The sequence below is a fragment of the Leptonychotes weddellii genome, chromosome 2 (assembly GCF_054177405.1).
Source record: "Leptonychotes weddellii isolate Sample4059 chromosome 2, ASM5417740v2, whole genome shotgun sequence".
NCBI classification, from domain to species: Eukaryota; Metazoa; Chordata; class Mammalia; order Carnivora; family Phocidae; genus Leptonychotes; species Leptonychotes weddellii.
Genome location: NC_138370.1, coordinates 56,590,755 through 56,596,341, shown reverse-complemented (window position 1 = coordinate 56,596,341; position 5,587 = coordinate 56,590,755). Strand labels below are relative to the sequence as shown.

The following is a 5,587-nucleotide window of genomic DNA, read 5'->3' as shown; positions in this document are numbered from 1 at the left end:
GCTTATCAGAATCCAAAACCGCCTCTTCTGTTACGCTCTGAAAATAACGGACTCTCCTGGTTCATTGTAAAACCACTCAGAATGCCATTCTTCACATTCTTCCTTCTATTCATCAACTACTTTCCAATTCCTAACTCATTGCATTCTAGCTTCTGCTTTACAACATCACTGAAATAAATTTTCTTAGGGTACTCATTTATTTCATAATTACCTCTGCATTGTTCATGTCTCAAGGCATTGTGAAAAAAAATCCAGACAAATGGAATGTATTTATGAATATGGATCTAAACAGTGGAGTTATATGAAAGATGGATGATTTTTCATTTAAAAAAAAGTTCATTTAAAATGGTGTTTCCAAATGAGAAACTATCTGTTTTAAATTACTAGGGACTGAGTCTTAATTTTTTTCTCTTGTTTATAAGGAAAGAAAAAAAAAAAAAGGATGGCAGTAAAGATACAATGATCATTGTTTGAGAGGAGTCAAAATCTCAAAATACACCAAGAATAAAGGATGATCAAATGTGTGAAATCTAATTAAAAGGTTTTAAATAATATATTAACTTAAACAAATACAAACATATTTAGAGATGGTTTAAGTTGACCAAATTTTACTTGGAGAAAGATGTGCCAACAGAGGAACTAAGAGTAAGTGCAAGTTGTTTCTATAAATGTGCAAATATATAGAATATATACCGAGTAGATTTCTTGGAAGAAATCTTCCAAGAGAATGCAAGATAAAAAATGGCAATTTTTTTGTTATGACTCTAGCTGGAAATGTGGTCAACCAACATGAGGTTGTATACCCTCATGTGCGAAAAAGACAATCAATCCACTGTAGAGGAAGGAAAAATATATTTAAATTTCTATTTTTTTCTACATGGGAATTAAAAAAAAAGAGTAAGTCCAGCTTATTATTAGCTAAACATGATACGTAAGACATATGTATATATATACCTATATGTCCATATATGTACTAATATTTGATATCTGTATCTGTTTATCATCTATCCTTCCTTAATAGTAACTTTAGGGGCACCTGGGTGACAGAGTCTGTTAAGTGCCCACATCAGGTCATGATCTCAGGGTCCTGGAATCAAGCCCCAGATCCAGCTCCACACTCAGCACAGAGTCTGCTCGAGATTCTCTCTCCCTCTCCCTTTGCCACTCCCACTTGTGCTGTCTCTCTCTCTCTAAAATAAATAAATAAATATTTAAAAAATAACTTTAATTCTTTAGTGATAGTGATTGTCATTATCATCCTTATTTATTTGTTCTTCGATTTCAGAGACTCTTAAAAAAATTAGTTTATCTGTAAGTGGGCACATGAATCTGTAGATTATATTATATTGTTCTTACATAAATTTAAAAGGATTATTTGAAGAAATAATGACTAAGAACATTAAGAATGAAAGCACAACAAACAACAAGCAAATAAAGAGGCAAGTTTCTACACTTACATGTATATTCTCTGTCAGCTCATGGCAAGGGAGAAATAGGGACTACATATTTAACAATAAAGCAATACAAACTTAATACTGGAAGACCATTACATTTTAAATTCATTTATTCATTTATCTATTTATTCATTTATTTATTTATTTATTTATCTATTTATTTTTAGAGAGAGAGAGCGAGCACATGCACACAGGGTGGAGAAAGGGCAGAGGGAGAGGGAGAAGGAGAATTATAAGCAGGCCCCACACGCAGTGCAGAGAACACAGGGCTCAATCTCACAACCCTGAGATCATTATCAGAGATGAAATCAGGAGTTGGCTGCTTAACTGACTGAGCCACCGAGGTACCCCTGGAAGAAAGACTTTAAAAACTCACCTTCCTCTTAATAGTGATAAACTCTTTATTAGTGTATATTAGCTTAGTATGGAAATTCCATTAATTTTTTTTCTTATTCTTTTTTTTTTTATAAGATACATGTCATTTTAGCATGGGAGTACAGGCATATGATTTACAGTACAAGTGTTTCACATGTGTTTCTAATGCTGAAGATATTTTACTGATAATTGAGTGATATAAAAAATGGGGGTATTTTTTAAAAGATTATTTTTATTGTTCACAGATTTACCAGATTTTTTTTAAATGCAAAGACAATAGGTGAGAAGGTTTAATCTTGTTCTTCATTGTTGAAAGAGGCAGTTTGAAACCGATAACTAGCACAGCTACAGATCTGATCAGCAGATCTGATTAGCAAAAAATATATAAATATGTAATGGAGATTTCATAGAGGAGTCAAGGATTTTTAAATAATTTAATTGAAATTGAATGCCTGTTGTTTTAAATTTATAACCTGGCATTTAGAATGCACATTGAACTGAAGGATGGACAATTCACCAATATTGTTTCTGTCTATAATAAGAGATTTAACTTGAATCCTCTGAATTACAGAGCAGTGAGTCTCACATATTAAACAAGCTGCTGTAATCCATAATTGAGGGTAGATCCATGAAGTCAAAGGAATAATTCATTAAAAGACAAGGAAATTGTCTTATTGAGAGAAAATCACTTTTGATACTTTCAGCAAGCTCATAGATTTGTTAGCAAAAATTGAAGCATAGCATAACTCTTATCCAATATCCACTGTCCTTTCTTCCTATCTTTGTTGGGACAGCAGTGTGCCCAGCTATATAATGATTTACCAAAGTCCTTTGCAGCTAGCAATGGCTGTTCTGTTTAACCAATGAAATGTAAGTAGAATACTGCCAAGTAATTGGGGAAAACATTTGTAAGATAACTTGGGGTTGAGACAACACCAATGATTCTAAATTAAAGTCAGGGGAGAATAAAAAATATTTTACTGTTAATCATATTTCATAAAATGTTCTATGTGTATCTGGCACTGTTCTTATGTTGTTTTTTTCTGTCTTTTCTTGAATAAAGTATAGATGTAGCAGGCTTCAGTATGTTCACAAGACAACACAAATGAAGAAAAAAGTCCATATTCTAAGATTGGCAGAATGGAAAGACAGAAAGAAACTGGTTTGTTAAAAAGATTATTGACAGCATCCAGTTCCAGCTTTCATATGCCTTTACTGTGATATGAGATATAAAATAAATCCCTTATCCATTTAGTCCACTAAAAATTTACCTTCTATTACTTGCTGCTGGTTATATTCACAGTATGTAATAAAAGTTGGTATCATAGGCACTACATGGGAAGTATTTACATATTCAAAGAATATTCAATTTGGTTGTAGCTCTCTAATTTCTATACATTCATACATAGCACATGCTCTAGTTACATTGAATCATCTTACTCTCCTCATTAATATCTCCTTTATTACTTACAATCTAGAATAAATGTCATATTCAGTGTAAATCTGTTATTGATATTTTCTCCAAAGACACAAACAATATTTTTCTTGGTTGATCATTTTTGTTGTTGTTATTGTTTAATGTTTATCATATTACATCCTAATTTGGTCTTCTCTTCTGAAGTTCTGAAAGATAATACTTTGTATTTGCATGTAACTTTGTTATAGGCACATAGTAGTTAGTTGTAAGAAAATGTGAAATGAATAAAAGAATGGCACTTCCATAATCCTTTTTCCAGAGAGACCTCAGTGGTCTTCTTATTCACAACATTCCCACTGGAGTCTTCATATTCTTCATCAGTGTCAGGATGCCATTGTTCCGATGACTTCTGAAGTTTCAGCTTGGCCCACAGGGAGACAGCATCTTCACATTAGCAAATTGGGCAGTGTTTGGGATGCCCAAACACCTCATGCCGTGAGCATGGCCATTCAGCACAGTGCTACTGGAAGGCTTCCAGAACTCAGTAGGTGTAATTTCCACAAATTTCACAGTTGTAGTTTAGACCATGAAGCTTATATCTATACAGTAGGGAATGGGTTTGCCATCCCAGCCAAAGGGCAGGTTTCTGGGGTTGTAAATGATCTCATTCTCCTCATCTTCACCTTCACTCTCACTGATCTGCGTATACTTCTCTACTTTTCTACTTCTCATTTTTCCCTTATCCATGTACATTTTCATGAGGGAGATGATGCTGTTCCCCCCAAATCTCTACATATTCACAGATAAAGGCTTCTGGGAAGGCAATGTCTTTGTTCCTCTCAGTGTCTCATTTGACTTTTGACTTGGGATTTTTGGCAAGCAGGGAGGCGTCAAGTGACTCCAGGGACTTTCCTTAGGTGCTGAATAGCCTCTAGGCTCACTCTTCTAGGGTCCCACCTCACTTCAGGCCTAAAGCTAAGAGAGCAGATTTCAATCTGTACAGACCAAGGGAAGCCAACTCCTCCTAAGAAGAGAATACAGACAGGTCAAGATGGCCTCCTGCATGGGTCAGGGCTCCACTTGTCTCTTTTGGCCATCCAGGAAAGATATCATTCTCCCACTTCTCAAACTTATTATGAATCTTCCTAAAAATCCATTCTGATCTTGGAGCAGCTTCGCTCGATCTGTGTAATCTTGAAGGTAGTCAAGCAGCATTTCCAGGTATCTTTTATATTTGACATCCTTCTTTTCTGTAGAAATGTCAAATAACTGGTCAAAGATGACAAGTATGTGATATAATCCAGCTTCTCCCGAGGCCTTCAGGTTAATGTATTTGAGGTTAACAGTCATGGACATCTAAGTAACAACCATATCCCTCTTCATCTGTGAACTCCACCAAGTTCCATGCCTGTTCTCTTGGATTCTCTCAAACTTTCAGAAGCTCCTCAAATTCCACTGACATTGGCACACAGATCTCATTTGGGTGTTTCTGGTGGAAGTCCTTTATTTGCTTGAGTCTACTATAAAATTCGGCAAATTTGTTGGGTCTTGAAATGGCATTGAGTTCTTCCTTTCTTAATCCATTCTTACATCATACAAATCCCACAGTTTCCTACTGACTTCCAAATACCGCTCTTGCATGGCCCGTGTGCAGGTCTGCTGGTTAGGCTTAGGTGTCATGGGGATCAGGTAGTAAATATAATTTATCCCAAGAATGTCTTAGAGTGATCTCAGTCCATATAAATTTATCTTACATATAAATCCACAGTCAGTGAATGCAGATTTAGACCGGATATGCTTAGAAACCATCAGAATCATCCAATTTGATACCTAAAACTTTGAAGGAAATTTATTATAGAAGAAAAGGTCAAGTACATGGACCAAGTGTCAAGGAGATCCAACTCCACACCAAAGTTTAAGCTAAAAGAGATACTGCATCCATAACTGAATAACGAAGTTTAGTACAACCACTAAAAATCTAAAATATTCTTTTCACAGCCCCTTTTAATTCGCTTATGTGGCCTTTACAGAACACAGTTGTGTGTGTGTGTGTGTGTGTGTAGATATACACTCTGCTCTAAAATAAAAGCTTTTATTTTTTATTTTTTTAAATTTTAAAATGATAAAAAAAGGTTTTTAGAACCCTTCATGTAAAATGGAATATGTAAACATTTTATTTTTAAATGCCTTTTAGGATGCACTTTCCAAGAAGCTAAGGAAAAAATTATCAAGGTTTCAAAAATATAAATGTATTCCCAAGAAAGAGTTTTAGTAAGAAAATAGGATAAAGATAATATGTAAAAGTGGTACAACACAGAATGGTTTAGAGGTAAGAATTTAG

General features: G+C 34.6%; 1 pseudogene; it reads right to left on the bottom strand.

The window, feature by feature from the left end:
- Nucleotides 1-3,505: 3,505 nt before the first annotated feature.
- On the bottom strand, nt 3,506-4,926 carry LOC102743969 (splicing factor 3A subunit 3 pseudogene; annotated as a pseudogene).
- Nucleotides 4,927-5,587: the final 661 nt, after the last annotated feature.